The sequence below is a fragment of the Heloderma suspectum genome, chromosome 4 (genome assembly GCF_057233095.1).
Source record: "Heloderma suspectum isolate Gila_16-S chromosome 4, 16-S_ref, whole genome shotgun sequence".
Taxonomy (NCBI): domain Eukaryota; kingdom Metazoa; phylum Chordata; class Lepidosauria; order Squamata; family Helodermatidae; genus Heloderma; species Heloderma suspectum.
In genome coordinates, this window is record NC_139461.1 from 283,822,656 (window position 1) to 283,840,691 (window position 18,036).

At 40.1% G+C, this 18,036-nt stretch overlaps 1 protein-coding gene across 17 annotated transcripts in view; it reads left to right on the forward strand.

The window, feature by feature from the left end:
• The window catches only part of NCOA3 (nuclear receptor coactivator 3), a 129,162-nt gene that overhangs the window by 56,923 nt on the left and 54,203 nt on the right, over positions 1-18,036 (forward strand). For 14 of the 17 annotated variants that reach the window (XM_084854054.1, XM_084854056.1, XM_084854055.1 and 11 more), the window contains one exon: positions 4,661-4,708. The exons of the other annotated variants lie outside the window; for them this stretch is intronic. The gene's annotated coding sequence lies outside the window, so the exon portion shown is untranslated. The remainder of the gene's footprint in view (positions 1-4,660; positions 4,709-18,036) is intronic. 17 annotated transcript variants of the gene reach the window in all.

Below are 18,036 nucleotides of genomic sequence, written 5' to 3' on the forward strand. Positions count from 1 at the left end.
TTAAACCAGACAGGTATTGAGTAAACTTGTAAGTACAAATCAACATTTTTAGAGGGGAAAAAAACCATGGCAAATTCATCCTGGGACTGCACCACTTCTGAATGCTACTTACTATTTCACACCAAAAAATCCTTTCCTATGGAAAAACTGCAGGCTGCAGAGAAAGGGTTTTAATCAGGGGGAGTCTGTAACTTATTTAAACGTAACTCTTTTTATCCTTGGCACTACATTCTTATGTGTTCATCTACTATCAGCCAGTTGTCTTAACCAGAGGTCCACAGTAGCAATGGTTCAGTCCTCTTCTGGTAAACATGTGAGTCCTGTTCCTTCTGAGCTTGGAGTTGTGGGCTGGAGAATAATCTCCACAGTTTTCCTGAGCTTCTCAGGTATTCCAAGCATCTCCACAGCGCAATGTGACAAAGGCAAGCCTGTGCTCTCCTCTCAAGTTTGGAGTTTGGACATACTTGGTGATGATGTGAGTTGTAGTCCAGCATATATGGAGGGTACCAGGTTGGGGAAGGCTGATCTATTACAACATTTTATCAGGACATTGATATAAGTATCTTTTGAATATATTGAAGAGAGGGTATCTGAGACACTGTACAACTTGTCAAATGTTACCACTAATTGTTAAAAAGATAAAGCATCTTTTAATATAATTTCCCCATCACTTTTGGAATCTTGAATATAGTTTTTCCCTATTACAGAGAAATAGGAAAGAGCCAAAGTGGCTTAAAAATAGAGCAAGTTCTAATCCCATCAGTGTGGTTCAAGATCCAGGTATTAAACATGTATTGGCATTGATTTCAGCTGACCTCTTGTTAACTTCAGCTTTTTGTAATTCTTAATGCTGGAAGAAAAGAGAAGGTGACTTCACTCCGAAATGCAAAATACCTGTTATCTTCAGATACAAACTGGGAAGAAATGCCATCTTAAAGGTTTTACCTCCCCATAAAACGTTATGTAGCAGGGAAGGGAACATGAACATTTATGCAGTCTCTACTGTAGTATTGCATGTTTCAATGCATATGGAACCACAGGGCAAATTTTCATCTGCAATTATAGTTTTAATTGATTGATCTGTCAGAGCATGCAGCCCTAATTGAGAACTGTCATACAGAGGAGAAAGATAGCACAAAGCAAAACTAAAAACACTGAATACAGAGAACCTAGTTTCTACCAAAACCTAATTGCTGACACAGTTAACTGTATTCAAAACCTAGGGTTATAGTAAAAGAAAATTTGCAAACTATTTCTATATATAACACAATGGCCATTACTTTTTTCCAGTAAGCATGTGCTTATTTCATGTTTTTTTTTTTTTAAAGGGGAAATGGCATTTCAGATTAGTTCAGAAAGCAGCTGTTATTCATCTATAGTTAATGAAATTTTCAAACAAAGCCCAAAACATCACACTAGAATTTAGGGTGAATCAATATTTTAAGCCTAAACATAAATACATAAAAACTGATTCATAGTATTGGTAAATGGACAACAGGTCCTTCATTCATACTTTGTCGGCTAGAAATCGGACAGGTTTATATTAAATTTAGACAAAATATGTGTCTAATGCAGACAGGTTAGAACTGAGCAGAAACAGGGGACTAAATATTTTTGTACTTTTCAAGTGCTCTCCTTTTTGATTATTTTTTTCAGAGGAGGAGTCCAAAATATTCATGGGAGGGTCTTCACTGCTGCAGAGGCATCTGGGCCAATATTCCCTGTTTTGCTCTGCTGAAATCCTTGCAGCATGGTAAAACAGGGAGCCATGGTCTTCTTTCATCGGCAGATGGAACACTTTTTTTCTCCCCCCCCCCACACCATAGGCATGTGCTTTGTTCACAGTGAGGGCAGTGAGAGGGCTTCATTTACCTCAGTGACACCTGCCTGGGTGGGGTCATGATCACTTGAGGCAAGTGTGGATTTGTCAAGAACAAGTCCTGCCAGGCGAATCTTACTTTTTGATCAGGCAACTTCTTTAGTAGATTGTGGAAATGCTGTGGACATAATATATCTTGACTTCAGCAAGGAATTTGACAAAATGCCCCATGATATTCTGATGAGCAAGTGTTGGTTGGATGGCACTACTACTATGTGAAACCACAGCTGGCCTTTAAAGCTCCCTTTTCACCCTGCAGTTTTTTGTGTGGAGAAATGTAGTGTAGCTCTAGAAAGTAAAACCTATTAAGATATACCTATTAAGTAAGGCAGTAGGTCATCTTAAGGAGGTATTGAGCAAGCAGCATGTGCTTGAAGGTGTCTAGTCCCCCCCCCTCCCCCCGCTGGATGAATCTGAATGCCACTGTTCATGGTCTAGTTACCATAGATCCTCAAACACAGTCTGATCATTTGCACACATTCTATTCCAAGTTAAAACTATAAACCTTCTTCCTGGCATGGAGCTTCTTCCTGGCATGCTCTTCCTTCCATTGGACAGTAACTGCCCTCTGTCCTGCATATGTTATCAGGATGTCACCACGCACAGCTTCCAACACATGGAACCAAGTCTCTGAGCAAAGAGTGAGGGTGTGTTCCCCTATTTTAAACATCAACACTATATGGATTTTTCCCCCCCTCATGAATGAACTTACTTTGACAACAGTGATACAGAATAAGCAGGGTGGTTGCTCTGTTGAAGTGGCAGCCCCAAGTGCAGAACCTTGAGATATTGCATAATTTTCCCCTTTTCTGAGTACAGTCAAACTCTAATATATTTGATGGTTTCTCCCTTTGTTGACTCCTTGATAACACCAAAGAAATGTAATGTGTCTAAGTTAGTAGGCATAAACAGATGAAAGTGTCTATTTGAAAACATAGGACTGCCTTCCCTTACCCATTGCCCTCCAGATATTTCAGCCTACAATTCCCAGCATTCCTGGCCATTGGCCACATTGGCTGGGGCTGATGGGAGTTTATTCAAAATATCTGGAGGCACCAGGTTGGGGAAGACTAACATAGGAACAGGCTTTAGTCAAGCTATTTCTTTGCCACTGTTTCTCTTCCTGGCTTCTACATTGCTTTCACTAGAGAAATATTTGAAGCTGGAGGCAGAAGAAGTTTGGCATTTATTTTCAGCTGTAATATGTTGTGTCCTGAACGGCTAAGGCTAGAATGTTTTGTAAGACTGTTCCGAGGCTTCAGACTGACTTATTGTGCCTATAGTTAAAATGGGCTATCACTGGCAAATGGATTTATTGGTGTGTTTGTGTGTGTTCACTCTGTTGTTGCAATCGTTCTGTTGTGTGTTCATTCTGTTGTTGTGATCTTTGTATTATATTTGAGAAATTTGTTTAAGAATTATGATCACCTTTTAATTATGAGAACTCACTCCTATGTCACAATAAATCTAATCAGTGCAACTGTATATCTTAAAACACTTCATATGACAATTTACATTATTGTATACACAAGAAGGCTTAGCATGAATGTTTAATGTGTCCTAGTAATATGAAGCTTTAGTGAGTTACAAATTTATATTCAGAACAGTTTCAAGAACTTTGTGATGCTATGAGTTGTTTGACAATGGAACAGACTGCCTGGAAGGTGCTGGACTCTCCTTCATTAGAGGCTTTTAGGGAGAGATTGATTGGCCACCTATCAGAGGTGCTGTACTAATGGATTTCCTGCATTGGAGGGGATTGGGCTAGAAGATTAGGAGGGCCCTTCCAACTCTGATTCCATGACTTTCGAATTGGGTATTTTTAAATGGCATTGAGATTATCAGTGGTGCCTGCATCCCGCATATAAAGGTGGAACTTCCAAATGTTGTTTCAACATGATGAGCCATGGCAGTTAAACTATGGAATTCCTTCCCACAAGATGTAGTGATAGTCACCAATTTGAATGGCTTTAAAAGGGGATTGGACAAATTCATGAAGGATAAGGCTATTGATGGCTACTAGTCCTGATAGCTATGTGCTAACTTCAGTATTAGAGACAGTATGCCTATGTACACCAGTTGCTGGGGGACTTGGGTAGGAGAGTGCTGTTGCACTCATGTCCTGCTTGTGGGTTTCCTGTGGGCAGCTGGCTGTCCACTGTGTGAACAGAATGCAGACCCAGAATGGCTCTTCTTGTCTTTTTATGATAGATCAACATTCCTTTATTCATGGCCCCAGCCCAAAGGGTACATATCCAGGATACTTGCTGAAATTCTTGAAATATTTGGTTGGAACCAGAAAAGTGAGAACACAATCTTGCTCATCAAGTGGGGCTTTCCTGGCCCCTCTTCATCCTGCAACTCCTTCCTGAGGGTCAAGGAACCTTCTGAGGAGATACAAGAGGAGAGGGAATTGTTGGAATTCAGGGCAACTGCTTTTCAAAAGCAGAAGTGCCTTTCTACTTGCACAAGGCAAGTAGATCCAAGTCTTTTTGGATACAAGGCATTGGATTCTGGAACTTGAAATTGTAACTTGGGGCTTGTTCAGATGGTACATTCAAGGGAGAAGTCTCAGTCTCACAAGGCTCTTGGGCACATGCATACTTTCTCTCTCTTCTCCTCGTGCTCCTACTGGGGCAGACAAACTGGAGAGTTATCTCTATTTTGAAATTTCCCCTAGAAGATACTATCTGAACACCGTCTCAGTCTTATGCACAGTCAATGTTCAAAACTATATCAGACAGTAAAGAGCTCACATAGTGTGTTTGCTATTTCTTTCAGAAAGTGTTCTTAAATAAGTTTATCCTCTGGATGGAAAGATTTTCTGTGGTAAGTACAGTACCTAAATTTAATTTAAATCTCCCTAAGAAAGTGATACACCTAACTAACAATGGTTAATTCCCTTCTAATGACACTTCCTAAAAAAGCAGAACTAAGTTTTTGATTAACTATGCAGATTCCTTCATTTTAAAATTCCTTTTATTTACTTTTTATTTCTGTAATCTGTAGCTTACAACAGAAAGCTATAATTTTGTTCCCATGGGTTTCAGGTGCAGCTGTAGAGCTTATATTCAGAACATACCACTCTACACAAATGTCTTCTTTTTTTGGCCTTGTGTATTATACTTTCAACTATTCTCATGCCTTTGTCAAGCATATTTTTCAAGATAGTTAAAACATTATTCCCTTTTTTGTTTTCCCATTAGGGAAAAATTTATACACTAGAAAACTGTTAAAAAAATTTTATCTGTTGTTAAGTACCAACATCTACGTCTCTGACAAGAAAAGCAGACTGTTAGTTTTATGCTGACTGGGATTCATGTTTTTTAAATCTTCCATTGTAATTGTATGCATGATGTGTCCACTGATAATTTGTAAACTTGTGAATATTAAGATCACAGAAAGCCAAATAAACCAAGATCATAAACCCATTGGTTTGTTCAGACAAATCATAGTTAAACCTAACTATACTGTGTCCTAGTCTAGACATAATGACACACTGTTGTCAGTTGAAAATGGAAGCAAATGCCACTCGTGCCTGTGCTAACTTGAGGACATAACAATAGAAACTGTGAGCATAGTGTTATGGAGGACATAATTCTATAAGGTATGATGGCTTAACAAGCCAGAATAGATCTTTCGAAGCCAGGCTCATGAGGGAAGGAAGGAGCAGGCACATAGTTCATTCTTGGACATAAGCCATGATTTATCAAGCCAAGATTATGATGTCTGAATTGGGCCTAATTATATTTTGAAACAGCAATAAGGCAGAGGAATTCTACAGGAATGAAAGGCCTGGTTTGGATGTAAGTTCTGAATCAGGCCTCTATTCACACAATTTGCGAGTCTTCCATTTCTGTACAGCCCCCCTGCTCTGATGCTGCTTTGGCATCAGGCAACTGTGTTTTCTTTGAATGTTGACTTAAAAACAAAAAAATAACAACCTTCCGATGTCCTCATGGTTGTGGGAGAGGAGGAGGGAGGAACATAGGAGTCTAAGGACGCAATCCTATCCATGTTTAGACAGAAAAAAGTCCTACAACTCCCAGCATTCTTTAGCTGGCTGGGGAATGCTGGGAGTTGTAGGACTTTTTTCTGTCTAAACATGGTTAGTATTGTGCCCTAACTTGCAGTGGTTCATGCATATAGCAAGAAACCATGATTTCCAGTTACATCTGAACTGGGCCATAGTTCTTTGCCCATAAATGCTTCACGAAGGGGCGTGATGTGTATGTGCAGATGGGCTCCCACTGGTGAAATGAATGGGGCAACCTGCCTGTGCTGAATAGTTCCATAGACACAGGCAAGTGCATCTGGATGTCTGGAAGGGAATTCAATACCTGTAGCTGAGATCCAAAGTCCTAGTTTGGGTGCGTCCGTTGGGATTTTACTTCTTTTCATTTGAATGGCAAAATCCCATGTTATAGCATAGCCTAAACTGCTTCATCAGTTTCAAAATTGGTTTGCCATATGGCATCAGAAGATGCTGTTCATGAAACATAAATTCATGGTCCTCTTGGGTGCGCAGACATAGTTCTTTGGATCTCAGCCAATGGTTTGCATTGTAAGTCTGAGTAAAGAAAGTAACTAATTGCGGTTGTCCATTTTTTAAAATATAAAAGATATAACTGTTATTTTTATAATTAAAACTACTTCAAATATCTTCAGTTTGCAACTTATTTCAAAGACCCATTTTTATAGAATATTTTGTTACCTCTGGTTATTTTAAAAGTATAAATATTAGTTCTTCTGAGTACTTCTGATTACACTATTGACAGTTAATACCTATACTTTTAAAATAACCATTTAATATCCTGTAAGTAAACTTGAATCTCTGAAATAAAAATGCTAGTTATGGTAGCCAACCTCAAATAGTTTTATATATAAAGTTTCAGACAGACTGAAGCAGAGCAAAGGCAGATATCCACAAAAACAGGAAATTCTTGTGTTTTCCCTTCCTTAGCAGTCATGAACTTTATGTTAGATACACACCCATTTATAGATGGCTACTAAACTTTTGAGTTGAATAGTACTTCTCTAGGCCTTCAGTTCCTTTCCAGAATTTGCCTAATTTCCCATTTTTCTCCTGCAGTTGCAAAACATTTGTTTTAAAAGTTGTCCCAAACTGGACATGGGTTTGTATTATGGGAATATTTAAGTAAAGTTTAATGTTGGAGAAGAAGGTGAAAAGCATTCTACAAAAGTAGACACAATGTATTTAATTGGAGCTGTGAACAGAGTTTTACCATCTACAGAATGGAGGGCATTTGCAGATCTGCTCCAGGGATCTGAGAGGATATGCAAGCTCTAGGATTCTAGCTTTATTCGGAAGATGCTGCATTAGCAGTGTCCATATGTAACACTAAGCCAGCGTTCTTTTTCCAAATTGTGGTTTGTTTGAAAATCTGAACCTGCCCCAGTTAAACCATAGTTTATTTTTTGGCCACAAAGCCCAGTTTGAAGCCAGGGTATGTTGGTTTATGAATCCTGGCTTGCTGTAACTGTGGTTTGTCATTATGTACAAACTTGAATTTCTGGCTTATTCCTGATTTGTTGCAGTGTCCTGCCCGAGCTGCTCACCAACTAACAGGTGTGGGGCAAGAGCAATTAAAAGTGGAACCGAACCGCTCCATAGGATAAGTGATGCTTGTGCTTCTCCTGAACTCGCCCTCCCTCCTCATTCTTCCTGGCAACAGGCTTTCTTCTCTATTTGAATCTTCCCTAAATAGATCTCTTTTGCAGCAAAGGTTTCAGGTACATCAGCCTGCTATACCATCCTTGAGGTAGGATTATGTGTTTAAACCACTACTCAGCTGGATTTTTTAGGGAGCAATCCTGTGGTTCCTGGAAGAGCATCCTAGGCAAGTAGGACTTTTTGGATTCCCCCTCCCAAAGCCTTAGACGCTCGTATGACTTGGGGGAGGGGTTCAGAGATCTGATCCCTGTGCTTGCAGCCTCCATGAGACGAACAGCAGGGCCTGTTTTCTGAAGTCACAAAAGCAACCTCGGATGACCTCATAGAGGTTAAAAAGGGACATTCTGGTAGGTGGGGAAAGAAAAGAGAGGCTGGAATCCACTCTATACTGTAGCCTCTTCAGTCCTGTCCCTGGCAGTGCGATTCCTCAGAGGCCTAGAGGAAAAAGTAAAAAAGGATGGAGAGGCAAAAATTGCCTCCATTGTTCCTCCTGCCCTGATAGCAGCAGACCAGCAGGCCACGGAATACTCGGAAACGTTCGAGATCAGAGGCTTCTGTCTAGTTAACAATCAAACTTCTCTGGAATAACCTTTTACTCCTGCCTTATGAAATCTGGCACAGATTTAATTAGTGCCATTAAGACAGTAGCAACTCTTCCCAAAATTGTTATGTCCTTATTAAAAAGCAAGAAGTCTATCTTCTGGCAAATTGACCAGTCTGTTCCATTTTTAGCAAGTCAACAAGATATTTCTCTCTAATGTCTTGCGTCATTGAACAGTTAAACAAATAATGCAGAAGGTCCTCAGTCTTGTCTGATCCACAATGATAAAGCATAAATGGTAAGATATTTTAAGGTAGTCTACCATCAAGGTCTGTAGAGGGCATTAACTGAAACCTGGCAAGTGTTAGTTCCTTCCTCAAACTCAACTTTTCATTTTTAAATCTGGACCTTGAATATATTTAAATAGATTATACTAGAGAGATATCTTTGCAGTCTTAAGAGATGCAAAACCTTCCTGCAAAAACATATAATTAGTACATAATTTTAATACTTTTTAGCTAGAATATGATCTCTCTGAAGGAAGTAAATCTCTAAATAGCCAAATAAACATATAACCTGATACCAGGATTTTTCCTACGATGGAATAAAGCCCAATTGTTGCAAGTAACATAGTTTTGCTAAGTGATGCACTGGCATTCCCTTGAGCTGTATCCAGTAATTCAATATCAGCTGACAAATCTCCATAGTCAAAGCCTGAGATCCTGTTTCTAATGGTAGGTACTGTGTTGGGTTATATCTATGGGACCCCAAGAGGGTTGTTAATAATTCTGGTCTGAAGGTAATCTAATTCATCTGAGACTGGAAAACCCCAGATTTCTGATCCAATATTTGGGGCAGAATATTTAATTTTATTAGATTCATACTGCATCGCTAGCAATTAGCTGAATTAGACAATCCCTTATTAAAGAGACATTGAGGTGTCTAGTAGACATGAAACAAACATTTTTGCTGAATACTCAGCCTAAGATCCATAGATGCAACAGTAGATGCCAAAGCGGTGATCCACTGATTAGGCATTTTGTGGTGGTGCCCCCAGCAGTTTCTCAAATTCCCAAATGTGCCCACAGGTCCAAAAATGTTGGGGACCCCTGCTTTGCACCTTACTAGATATGAAAGACCTTGTTGCTGACATGATCGTTGCTTTTTGCATGCCCCACAACATCTGCAAGATGAGATGTTTTCCCAGAGAAACACCCAGGCCTGCCAGGACCAGGATCCAAGGGTGATTCAATTCCCATGGAAGGGGAGCAGAAAAATCCTCTGCCTTAACCAATAAATACTTGGTCTGAACATTCCATGCATCATGAGGTGAGGGCAATCAGACCTGCCATCTCATAGTTTGTCTAGGATCATCACCCCCCCCCCCTTACTCCATGGACCATGAAGCCAAAACTTTCCCGTATAGTAATGCTAGAAACAACCACCAAAAGGTTCCTTTAATGCAAAAACATTTTCTCCTGTTGCATGCCTTACTCCTGGGTAGGTAGACTTCAGGCCTGCAGGATCTCCTTTCTTTTTTACTAGAACCTCGAGATCCACCACCTGGAGCTGTGTACAAAAGACATACACTTAGAATTAAATAATTTTGTGCCAGAGAATTTGTTTACAGTATCAGTTGTTAATGGAGCACACTGACCTTCCACATAAAAATACACTTATGTTTAACCAAAGCTTTATTAATCTCAGCAGGATAATTTTGGGCAGGAGGGGAGTCCTTTTGTTTTTGCTATTGTTAAAATGATTGGGGGTCAGGCATTCTTCGTGATTTACAGGGTTATTTCCAGGTGGGGTTGTGAAATTATTTCAGTCTGGTCTTTTGGTAATAACTGGACAAACTTTTTCCCTTTGGTGCTTTGCTGGTGGCATATTGGTATTGATCATTAATATGGGGGGAGGCTCAGGGTTTCTTTCCCCGTGGGCTGGTGCTTGAGGGTAGAGTGTCAATGGGATATTATTCACATGTTTGTTCATCCTTAGTAAGATACCAGTGTTGACTGCTAATACATTTCATAAAAATTCCATGGATATGAAGTGGGCTGTCTTGAAGAAAGAATTTTTTCTCTCCCTTTTTGATAGGAAAGAGTTAACCAACTCAGGAATCAAGCTTTGGTTGTGTTTTAGTGGTGTTAGCGGAGTTCTCAGAGGAGAGTTCTGTGCTGTGTGTAGAGCTGGCCAGTGGTAAATGGGCTGGTGACTGTGTGGTGAAGCCGTGCCACTTCTTGACAGCCATCAAATAGTTCAGGATACCAGACGGGAATTGGCAGAAGATGTGGGGTGGGGGGCCGGTAGACAGGAATTGGCTAAAAAAGCTGTGGTTTATTTGCTTGCCTAGGAGCCAAAACCTAGCTTATTAAACAAATCATGGCTAACACAAATACTGGCTTAGCGTTATGTTACGAACACGTCTATTAGCTTTCAGTTCAGCAGCAAACCCCAGTATTTCCCAGCTGCATCACTGTCTGAATGATACTACTTTATGGATTAAGGAGACGGTGTTTCTAGTAGGCAGAAGGGAAAGGTAGGTAAAGCCTAATATTTATCCTAAACTGATCTTGCCAGAGCTGTCATTACTCTGGAGACTTTCAGATGTTTGTTATTTCTTCTTATACGAGCTTCTGGTAGTGGTTCTCCATTGCTTGCAGCTTATTCATAATGTAACAGCATGGTTGCTTCCTAGCTGAGCCAACTGTTGTCAAATTATACCTGAAGTGTTCTTTACATGGATACCAGTAGAGGGGTGGATTGAATATAAGATTGTATTGCTGAATAGGCTATTTTAGAGACCAGATCCTGGAACCCTCCTTCTGGTAGCTATTCGACCATATTGACTGTTAAGAGATTGAACTTGCCATTGTACTTGCCAGCAGATGATGAGGCTTTTGCTGTGGTAGGTCCCTCAATATAGAATACGTTTCCATAGACTTTTGAATTGATTCCTCCTGTGAGCACACTGACAATTTTTCTATTTTCACATGTTTTAGGGACTCCCTTGTTGGTTCTCTTTTCAATGTATCCTGTCTTATTTCAGTTTCCCCATTTTAAGATGTATGGGTGTTTTTAATGCTACATTGTTGCTTTTTATGAACAGGTAAGTGCCTACAGTGCATTGGCCTGAAAACCTTTATTTGTATTTTGATTATGAAGCATAGTTGTTGGGCCTTTTTGTTTATATTTTTTGCTTGCAATTGAATTTTGTTGTAAGGTACAGTATTCATTGAATCTTGAAAAAACTATTGAGCTACTATGGATATTTTTGGACCATTATGTGGTTAACTAGTAATTTTGTTGTGCCAGAGCCTAACATTGACTTCAGTGTTTCTATGGGTCGGCTACCTGATGATGCAGGGCTAGAAGTGCATGATGCATCCACACATCCAGTAGACAAATGAAAATCTCAGGTTTTATCATTATTCCTGACTCATGATTTGAAGGCAGTCTTGAATCTGAAAGTTCTCCTACTTATTGGCAGGTAGGTAGTTGTGGGGAAGACAGAGGAAGGTGTATAATGGATACTGTGGGCAGAGGTTTTCTAAGCATCCATATGATAAGACTTAGGAGTTGCTGGGTGTGTCTTAGAATAGCTTCTTGCCCAGGGTGGTGTTGTTGTTGTTGTTGTTGTTCAGTCGTTCAGTCGTGTCCGACTCTCCCCAATCCACTCTTGAATCTTACTAATTTTAATGCTTAGAATACTACTGAATAATACAATTCATAATACTCCTAGAAGAAGGCTGTTTGCTAGAATTGCTGACTTAGGATAAAAGAGACAGACGCGGGGCGGGGAAGAAACTTTAGTATGCACATATGTAAAATGTATATTGGGGTTATAGCTAACAATTCTGATGTATGACTATAGAAAAGAAATTAATAAAATTTGTCTTGATGATATGGATATAAGGTGCACTTATTTATGTTAGTGATACAGTGTGCACCTGCTGTGCTCACTTCCAATGAGAGACCTGAACTGGGCACCAGCTGTCATTTGCCTCTTTGCACTGGCCAGGACAGCATGCATCTGGGGATCCTTGTGGTGTCATATTCCACCTTTTTAATGTGGGCACCAATTCCATTCTGCCCATGTTTTGCTGCCCTATTACAGCCCGTCTGTGCAAAGGAGCACAATGTTCTATCCTCACATGGAGCTGTTCCTTTTCTCCCCCTCTCAAAAGAGGTAGTGTTCTAGACACTGTCGCAAGAGTGTTTTACCCTTTCTCTGTGCCATTTTCATTCTCTAAATGACCCCAGAGCTGCTCCCCAGTGAGATAATAGCTTCAGGGTTGAGAGGATTAAATACCCTGTCCCCAGCACCCTTGCTCTGATCCAGTTTTGTGCTCTCCTACATTACTACTTTTAATTGAAAATGAAAACATTGAGAGATCTATTTGCATAAGTCACATGTTATATGTAGTTTTCCCTCTCTTTTCTAAGAAGCAAGAAAAGAGCCCTTGATCTCTTCTTAATGTTTTTAGAAATGGGACTGGGGATGGAGCATTCTGAAGGCAGTGTGCTGTTCCTTGGTTGCTTTCTGGAAGGGTGTGGCATCTGTAGCAAGATTCCTCCCCCCAACCTCCAGTCCTTCCTGAGAAGGGAAGAACTCCATGCAAGGGGAAGCAAACATTAGAACTGTGCTCCTTTGCACTATGTGATGCTCATTATGTTCTCACTTGAAAGCCTCAATAGAGCAGCATCCTAAAATCTACTTGTAGGGCTCTCTTTTCTGATAACCCTGGAAAGGCTGCAACTTTCAGAATACTTCTCTGTTGGGTATCTTAAGTGAGAACACTTAATGTGGTTTTAATGTTCTATATGTTTTAAATTGTTTTATTGTGTGTTTGGTTTTAATTTTTGTGAACCGCCCAGAGAGCTTTGGCTATTGGGCGGTATAGAAATTAAATAAATAAACAAACAAACAAACACTTTGTTTTTCCTGCAAAGCAAGAAGAAGAAAGCCATGCCCCTGGGACAGGGTCTTGGATATTAGCTCTTTCATAAGGGGGAGAGAGGCAATGGAAGGAACAAACACACAGGTTAGGTGTGCATTATGTGATCTTATAGGCCTCTGTGGCTGCATGCTGCTCCTGTTGCTATGTCCCATGACAAAGAGATGGAAGCTGCCCCACTTATCACCTGCCCTTCACATTTTAAGGGGCCCAAGGGGAGCATCTTCCCTGAGGCCCTCAAAACTTGGAGCTGGTACTGTGTAGAAATTAAAGTAGTTTAAAAAAATAATAATTAGACTATAGAAGCTGAAATCATCATATCTAAGGGGGAGAGGAGAGATGAATACAGCCACTTAATGTTGCTAGTTGGCAAATTAGAAATAGAAACTTGAAGGGATTTTCTAATTTATGCAAATGCTGATTCTTGTAGGTCTTTGCAATGGTTTCCAGCTGCTAACACTATATATAATTTGTAAGTAATCAGCTACTAAGCAATGTAGGATTAAGTTGGTGGGCCAGATGCATGGAATGATTAATGAAACATGTCTTTACAGGATGTAATGAGCTTTCATCAGTTTGCATAATTGTATTTCTTTTTAAAATTACCTAATCATAATAGAAAATAAGAGAAGACAAAGTTTTGACTGAGGTATACTTTAAATAAGAAAAGAAGACAAAGAACCAATTATAGGCTTTAAAATAGTTGGATGATGCTGTTGTTCAGAGCTACTGTACATAAGAGCCTGAGCTGGAAATTTTTGCAAAGTTCGAAGATATTATCATTTATTATGGCTTAAACTTCCTGCTTTCAGTGATGTTAAAGGAAGGTTTTTCATTCAAATATGTTCATGTATTTCTTGAAATAGTTTCAAAAAGCTGTTTTCGTTGAGTTCAAAAGCTGACTTCAAAACTTGTTGACTACTTAATAGTGATCGTTCTGAGGTGACATATCAGCTGTTGTAGTACACTGTTGTGACTACACTAATTGCCTAAGGTGCAAACTTTGACCAAACATCAAGGGGTGCTGTTGCATGCGCACACTCACGGTGCTATGTTCACTATCTTCCTCTGACCTCCCACTTCCCTTTTTTGTGCTTGTGTATTATGCTGCTATGTCTGTGTAGGGCAGGTCACACCATTTATGTCCTGCAGGGTACTGAAACAGGAATGTGTGTGTTTTATAACAGTAAGGGACTCCTGGAGAGGCCGAGTTGTCACTGCCAAACAAGAGGTCAGCAGCAGCAGTTGGAAGATGTCAGCTATCCCCTTTAACTGAATTGCCATCCTCAATAGTGACTCTTTTACCATTAACCTTGATGGCAGAGATGGCTTCAGCAATTTTAGGGGCCTCATTTTTAAGGTCTGGTCATTCTAGTATTCCGTTGAGCATGTGCAGAAGTATCCATTCTTCTGGGGGGCCTGGGATGTTTCCCTGCATGATGGATTGAGCTGGGAGGTGTTGGAAACGTCAGAATAACTTCAGAATTTTACAGAATTACCAAGCCCTAAAGATGAAGCCTTTGCAGGTGTTGAAGCCCTCCACTGTCCCCCTTACTGGACTATGTTTTGGGAAAGGGAGGTAGTGGTTAAGACTGGTGTGTGCTCCTCCAGGCTTGTTTTTTCTGAGCTTACTCAGGAATAGCTTACAAAGATACAGGCTTTTCCAAAGAATGACCTGAGAAAGCTTGGAAAAACCAAACTAATTATGAGGAGACCATGAATGGTGAGTAATTTAGCTTGCTAAATAATGGTACCCATATGCAATACATGTTTAGGTACCCTGCTGTACTCATAAGTTGGATTTTGGAAGGATGAACTTATGTTGGCCTTGTTATTATGTGCCTATAAGCCACTATAGTAATTGTGAGCATTTTTGTTTTGTGTTTTATTATTGTAATGGCCAAAATGCCTGGAATGATTAATTAGTACTATAAGAAATGTGAGTACAATGCCAGGAATTATTTGTTGTTAATTTAACAAAGAGGGCAACAAAGTTGTGATCTTGTAAGTGATATAGTGATAGTAGTTACTCTGGATTAATCCGATCATGGGTAAAAATCTTGTGTGTGAAGTGTAACCATGGAAAAAGAGTGGGAAGATGTGCTTTAGCATGTACTTTGTGGGCTTGTTTATTTTGTGGTGTTCCACATATGACCAACAGGGGTGGGGTTAGAGCCTGGTGTGGCGCAGAGTGGTAGGCGGCAGTATTGCAACCGAAACTCTCCCCCGACCTGAGTTGGATCCCAGCGGAAGCTGGGTCCCAGGTAGCCGGCTCAGGTCGACTCAGCCTTCCATCCTTCCGAGGTCAGTAAAATGAGTGCCCAGCTTGCTGGGGGAAAGGTAGTCACGACTGGGGAAGGCAATGGCAAACCACCCCGCTATAGACTGCCATGAAAACACCAGCGTAAGCGGCATCCCTCTAGGGGTCAGTAATGACCCAGTGCTTGCACAGGAGGAATCTTTCTTTCCTGGGATCATAACTTTGCCTTGTCAGGGGTGACAAAATACCTGGACCTGGTTCTGTGCACTCAGAAACAGAATGCTAGATTAAATGGTACTTGATTTGATCCAGCAAGACAATTCTTACGATCCTGCACAAGGATGAAGCACTGTCATTTAAATTTCCTAGACCCCTCCATGAGCCATTTCTGCTAAAAGTTGCTAGTTCTGTACAGAGTCAAATACTAGGGAAGTATGGCTGCTCCACCAATTCTTTATTATTGCACAACAAGCTGCCAGTCAATTAGTCTTTCTCTGCCCTGAAGCAGCCTTTAAAAAACACTACCGTGCCCTGTTTGGGTTTGTAAATAAGACACATAGGGAGCAGAGCAAGGAGCTCACAGTGCCAGAACAAGGGACTACTTCAGCAAACCGTAGGATCAATGAAGTTGTAGATATAACTTCTCTTTGGTCCGTTTCCCACACAAGTCTGTCTGGAAGCCTTGGCTTCCTTGCAATAACACTAGTGTTACTATTATGAAGTTTTCAAAAGAATTTTGTTGACTTTAAACTTCTGGATTGCATAAAACTTTTTATGTTTCGTTTTTAAATAATCCTTGCCAAAATGGAAAAAATGAATGAGATCAGCTTGGAATCTAGACCTGTATTAGTGTTCTGAGAGTAATGAGTCAGAATGCGCTCTTTAAAACCTGATTCACTTATAAAAAATGTAACAGGACAAAGGAAGAGTTCATGCAAATTGCAATGCCTTAGTAATGCTAGACATGTCACTCTCGGAAGATGTGCAAAACTGTCTTCTCAGAGGGTTTTTTGAATCTTTGCTGAGGCCTTGGGATATGCACAGATAGTGGAAATGCAAAACAAAACTACATATTCTGACTACATATTCATATTTTTCGTGTTATGACACAGATCATGTGTGCTTAGTTGATATGTCTTGTTTTCACTAAGAACCCAACTGCTCTTTGTTTCTGAAAGCGATAGAATTATGTGTTCTGACTTTAGGATGAAAGGGATAGTTATTGCAGCAAGAAACTAGCAAACTACTCTGAAATTGAATATCAGAACTGTGTGTTTGGAATGTTGCCTCCTCCCTTTTAAGGGGGAAATATTTTCTTAGCTGGTCAGTTAAAAGGTAAGTGCTCTCCTACCTGCATCATCTGGTATGTGAAAAACTGCCTGTCAGGAATACTGCCATGCAAGAACTAATGGCTTATTTGAAAAGGCAGTACAGCCATGAAAATAATCTCATTTTCATCAGACAGCTTTCATTACATTATTACATAGCATATTATGTTCTGGTGTTTGCAGCATGCACCTTTCGGCACAGTGTGTTATAAACATGCAAATACTAAATATACACAAAATACTAATTATACACAAAATTGTTGCAAATCTAGATACATACTTTTTGCTGTATTCCTAATCAGTTGTGAATGCTGACCCTGAAATAATTGAATATTTCTCAGTTTTGTGGTCTCATTAAAATAAACCTTAGCCTTAAAAAGATGATCATTTAGGCATAAGATAATTCTGACTAATGACAGTATCAAAGGTAAAAATATACATTGTGCCTTTTATGGTACATGAGGATGCATGGAACTGTCCTAATTCCTTTTAGTCTCTTCTCTTTAAAAACAAAAAAGTCTAAACTTGTTGGACAAAGCCCATTTTTCTCTTATTACACCACTCATTCTTAACTCTTGTATTCCAGCATCACTATTCCTGCTATTCATTGGGTGAACAAATATGGACTTTAAGTGGGGTGGGGTGCAGGCCATGCAGGTCCTGTCCAAGTATTCCTGAGCATGTTGGGTCCAGTTTTGACCTTCATGCTGACGTATGAAGGTCAGAAATGGAGCCAGCATGCATGCACATATTGGATTGGGGCTTGTATATGTACCCTGTCCTCTCCCCACTTTAACATGTTCACTGGAATGCATGAGTAGGAATTGAGTTACCACAAGTGTAAGTCCTGTCACCATTTTGAGTATCTTCCCAGCACCTTGGTTCGAAAATCATTTGTTAGCCCAGCTCAACAATATAGCCTGCATAAGGAAAGCCATTGTCTAAAACCACACCCTATCCACCTGATTGACAGAATGGGAGAGAACAGAATTCTTTACAAGAGGATTTGGAGGGGACAGTATTTACTATCTAACATAGTATCTTTCATCCTGGATGAGCACTAAACGAGTGTGAGATTGTGAAAGACACACCATCTTGCGAAGAGATAGCAGCTTCCTAATGTTTCTGTAAGTCAATTCAAGATGCTTCTTCAGTGGTGCAGTTAGATAATTTTAGACTGTGGACTTAATGGACTTATGAGTGATGGGGGGTTGAGGCGGGGAACTTTAGATGGTAATGTGTCTCACTTCAAAATGTGGTAAGCTAGCCCTGCTCCATTTGGGCCACTGACTCATTCTTCTCAATAGGGCCTTAGATTTCTGCCCCAAAGTTTTGCCCTGACAGCACCACTGTGCCCTGTGACCACCTTCTGGTA